Raw genomic sequence first — 5000 nt, forward strand, 5'->3', positions numbered from 1 at the left:
CTTGGCCTTGGCTTGTCCTAGCAGGGCATTGCTGGGTTGGGCTCCCTTGGCCTTTTGGGCGCCTTGGACGATGTCTTGCGAAGACCATGGGCACAAGGCCATGGCATATGGTGAGGAAAGGACCACGGTTGCCAAGGTTAGGCACCGGAATGCTTGGCCTTGGCTTGCCCTAGCAGGGCATTGCTGGGTTGGGCTCCCTTGGCCTTTTGGGCGCCTTGGACGATGTCTTGCGAAGACCATGGGCACAAGGCCATGGCATATGGTGAGGAAAGGACCACGGTTGCCAAGGTTAGGCACCGGAATGCTTGGCCTTGGCTTGCCAAAGCAGGGCATTGCTGGGTTGGGCTCCCTTGGCCTTCCGGGCGCCTCTGACGATGTCTTGCGAAGACCATGGGCACAAGGCCATGGCATATGGTGAGGAAAGGACCACGGTTGCCAAGGTTAGGCACCGGAATGCTTGGCCTTGGCTTGCCAAAGCAGGGCATTGCTGGGTTGGGCTCCCTTGGCCTTCCGGGCGCCTTGGACGCTGTCTTGGGAAGACCATGGGCACAAGGCCATGGCATATGGTGAGGAATGGACCACGGTTGCCAAGGCTAGGCATATAGAGAGGAATCGCATTTTTGCCCGGATAGGCACCGGAATGCTTGGCCTTGGCTTGCCATAGCAGGGCATCGCTGGGTTGGGCTCCCTTGGCCTTCCGGGCGCCTTGGACGCTGTCTTGGGAAGACCATGGGCACAAGGCCATGGCATATAGTGAGGAATGGACCACGGTTGCCAAGGCTAGGCATATAGAGAGGAATGGACCACGGTTGCCAAGGTTGCGCAAGTTTTGGGCATTTTTTGCCCGGATATGCCCAAGTATGCCCCGATAGGCCCGTTACGCCCCGGTATGAACGCGTATGCCCGGATAGACTCGGTATGCCTTGGGATACATGCGTATGCCCCGATAGGCTTGGTACGCCCCGATATGCGCACGTGTGCCCCAGTAGGGCTCGGTATGCCCCGGTATGTACGCGTGTGCCCCGATAGGCCCGGTATGCCCCGATATGCACACGTGTGCCCCAATAGGGGTCGGTATGCCCCGGTAGGTACGCGTGTGCCCCGTAATGCACGTTTCGCTGATCTCCCCGCATGTCCCGCCCCTATATGTAATACTTACTTACTTACTTACTTTCTTTCTTGCTTGCTTGCAATGGTTGGGAGTGCCCGGCATGCCCCGCTGCAGAGACCAAGGGCGCAATGACTTGGCACCGCGGATGCCGGGACTCCGGCACTTCCCGTGGCACTGATGGTTGGTTCCAAAGACAAAAGGCCGTGCAAGGCCACCGCACCGCGGATGATTTTGCTCGTGCTGGCGCCTTTGTGTGGCCAAAGAACATGCGCGAATGCTCCTGTCGGAAGGGTTGGTGTCCTGGCCCCGTCGGGTGTCACGAATGCTCGGTTGCGAAGACCATGGGACCAAAGCCATGGCACGTCGGATGATGGCTCCAGCTGGCGCCCCGGCACTTTCTGTGGCATTGATGCTCGGTTTCAAAGACAAACGTGCGCAGGGCCAGGGGACCGCGGATGACTGCTCGTGCTGGCCTCGTTGGGCGGCATTGATGGTCGGTTGCAAAGAAAATGCGCGATTGCTCGTGTCGGGGACTGGCAAGCCAAGGCCAAGCGAGCCATGGCAACGCGGATGATGGCTCCAGCTGGCGCCCCGGCACTTTCTGTGGCATTGATGCTCGGTTTCAAAGACAAACGTGCGCAGGGCCAGGGGACCGCGGATGACTGCTCGTGCTGGCCCCGTTGGGCGGCATTGATGGTCGGTTGCAAAGAAAATGCGCGATTGCTCCTGTCGGGGCCTGGCAAGCCAAGGCCAAGCGAGCCATGGCAACGCGGATGATGGCTCCAGCTGGCGCCCCGGCACTTTCTGTGGCATTGATGCTCGGTTTCAAAGACAAACGTGCGCAGGGCCAGGGGACCGCGGATGACTGCTCGTGCTGGCCCCGTTGGGCGGCATTGATGGTGTGTTGCAGAGAGCATGTGCGATTGCAAGTGTCGGCCGGGTTTGGGTTCCCTTGGGCTTTCGGGCGCCTTGGACGCAGTCTTGCGAAGACCATGGGCACAAGGCCCCGTCCTGGCCCCTTGTTCGATTCGCTCTCGTCTTGCGCTTGCTTCCAAGGTCCTCCATGACCTTCCCCATGGCCTTGCTAGATCCCCCCCATGACGCATGACCTCTGTCCGTTGATTGGTTTTGAGTGCACACCATGCCCGGCTTGGCACCGTGTTGTCGCGTGAGTGGCATTTGGATCGTGCATGGTGGTGGGCTACCTGCCAATGCGCACAAGCCTTGCACACTAGCCTTGCGCACGAGCCTTGCACAAAAGCCTTGGACACAAGCCTTGCGCACAAGCCATGCATACAAGCCTTGCTCACAAGCCTTGGGCACTGGCCCATCGCACTAGCCTTGCACACAAGCCTTGCGAACTAGCCTTGGGCACGAGCCTTGCGCACTAGCCTTGGGCACTAGCCTTGCACACAACCCTTGGGCACTAGCCTTGCGCACCAGCCTTGCCCACAAGCCTTGCACAGCAGCCTTGCACACTAGCCTTGCATACAAGCCTTGCACACTAGCCTTGCACCCAGGCCTTGCTCACTAGCCTTGGGCACTAGCCTTGCGCACTAGCCTTGGGCACTAGCCTTGCACACAGACCTTGGGCACGCAGGCCTTGCACGCTAGGCATGCTTGGGCAAGCAGCTCCCGCAACAAGTCGGCGGGTGTAGGCATGGTTGGGCGCAGATCCCGCATCGTCTCGTCGCGTCTGGGCGCAAACCCGTCGCGTCTCGTTGCGTCTTCAGAAGTCGTCGCTAACAGCACCTTTGGTTGCCACTGGTGGTTAGGCGGGTTGGTTGCGCAAACCCTATAGGAGGGTGGCATGCTGCGGGGCGCTGGAATGCGCAGGTTTAGGGCGTTTTTGCCCGGATAGGCACTGGAATGTGCTGGTTTTGGGCGTTTTTGCCTGGACAGGCTAAGGAATGGGCATGCTTTGGGCGTTTTTGCCCGGATAGGCACTGGAATGGGCTGGTTTTGGGCGTTTTTGCCTGGATAGGCTAAGGAATGGGGCATGCTTTGGGCGTTTTTGCCCGGGCAGGCACTGGAATGCCTGGCCTTGGCTGGGCATTGCTGGGTTGGGCTCCCTTGGCCTTTCAGGCGCCTTGGATGCTGTCTTGTGAAGACCATGGGCACAAGGCCATGGCATATAGTGAGGAATGGACCACGGTTGCCAAGGTTGCGCAAGTTTTGGGCATTTTTTGCCCGGATATGCCCAAGTATGCCCCGATAGGCCCGTTACGCCCCGGTATGAACGCGTATGCCCGGATAGACTCGGTATGCCTTGGGATACATGCGAATGCCCCGATAGGCTTGGTACGCCCCGATATGCGCACGTGTGCCCCAGTAGGGCTCGGTATGCCCCGGTATGTACGCGTGTGCCCTGATAGGCCCGGTATGCCCCGATATGCACACGTGTGCCCCAATAGGGGTCGGTATGCCCCGGTAGGTACGCGTGTGCCCCGTAGTGCACGTTTCGCAGAACTCCCCGCATGTCCCGCCCCTATATGTAATACTTACTTACTTACTTACTTTCTTTCTTGCTTGCTTGCTTGCTTGCAATGGTTGGGAGTGCCCGGCATGCCCCGCTGCAGAGACCAAGGGCGCAATGACTTGGCACCGCGGATGCCGGGACTCCGGCACTTCCCGTGGCACTGATGGTTGGTTCCAAAGACAAAAGGCCGTGCAAGGCCACCGCACCGCTGATGATTTTGCTCGTGCTGGCGCCGTTGTGTGGCCAAAGAACATGCGCGAATGCTCGTGTCGGAAGGGTTGGTGTCCTGGCCCCGTCGGGTGTCACGAATGCTCGGTTGCGAAGACCATGGGACCAAAGCCATGGCACGTCGGATGATGGCTCCAGCTGGCGCCCGGGCACTTTCTGTGGCATTGATGCTCGGTTTCAAAGACAAACGTGCGCAGGGCCAGGGGACCGCGGATGACTGCTCGTGCTGGCCTCGTTGGGCGGCATTGATGGTCGGTTGCAAAGAAAATGCGCGATTGCTCGTGTCGGGGACTGGCAAGCCAAGGCCAAGCGAGCCATGGCAACGCGGATGATGGCTCCAGCTGGCGCCCCGGCACTTTCTGTGGCATTGATGCTCGGTTTCAAAGACAAACATGCGCAGGGCCAGGGGACCGCGGATGACTGCTCGTGCTGGCCTCGTTGGGCAGCATTGATGGTCGGTTGCAAAGAAAATGCGCGATTGCTCCTGTCGGGGACTGGCAAGCCAAGGCCAAGCGAGCCATGGCAACGCGGATTATGGCTCCAGCTGGCGCCCCGGCACTTTCTGTGGCATTGATGCTCGGTTTCAAAGACAAACGTGCGCAGGGCCAGGGGACCGCGGATGACTGCTCGTGCTGGCCTCGTTGGGCGGCATTGATGGTCGGTTGCAAAGAAAATGCGCGATTGCTCGTGTCGGGGACTGGCAAGCCAAGGCCAAGCGAGCCATGGCAACGCGGATGATGGCTCCAGCTGGCGCCCCGGCACTTTCTGTGGCATTGATGCTCGGTTTCAAAGACAAACGTGCGCAGGACCAGGGGACCGCGGATGACTGCTCGTGCTGGCCTCGTTGGGCGGCATTGATGGTCGGTTGCAAAGAAAATGCGCGATTGCTCGTGTCGGGGACTGGCAAGCCAAGGCCAAGCGAGCCATGGCAACGCGGATGATGGCTCCAGCTGGCGCCCCGGCACTTTCTGTGGCATTGATGCTCGGTTTCAAAGACAAACGTGCGCAGGGCCAGGGGACCGCGGATGACTGCTCGTGCTGGCCCCGTTGGGCGGCATTGATGGTGTGTTGCAGAGAGCATGTGCGATTGCAAGTGTCGGCCGGGTTTGGGTTCCCTTGGGCTTTCGGGCGCCTTGGACGCAGTCTTGCGAAGACCATGGGCACAAGGCCCCGTCCTGGCCC

Source organism: Tasmannia lanceolata, unplaced genomic scaffold (genome assembly GCF_043159265.1).
Source record: "Tasmannia lanceolata isolate RefF3 unplaced genomic scaffold, GAP_Taslan_0.1 ptg000036l, whole genome shotgun sequence".
Lineage (NCBI taxonomy): Eukaryota > Viridiplantae > Streptophyta > Magnoliopsida > Canellales > Winteraceae > Tasmannia > Tasmannia lanceolata.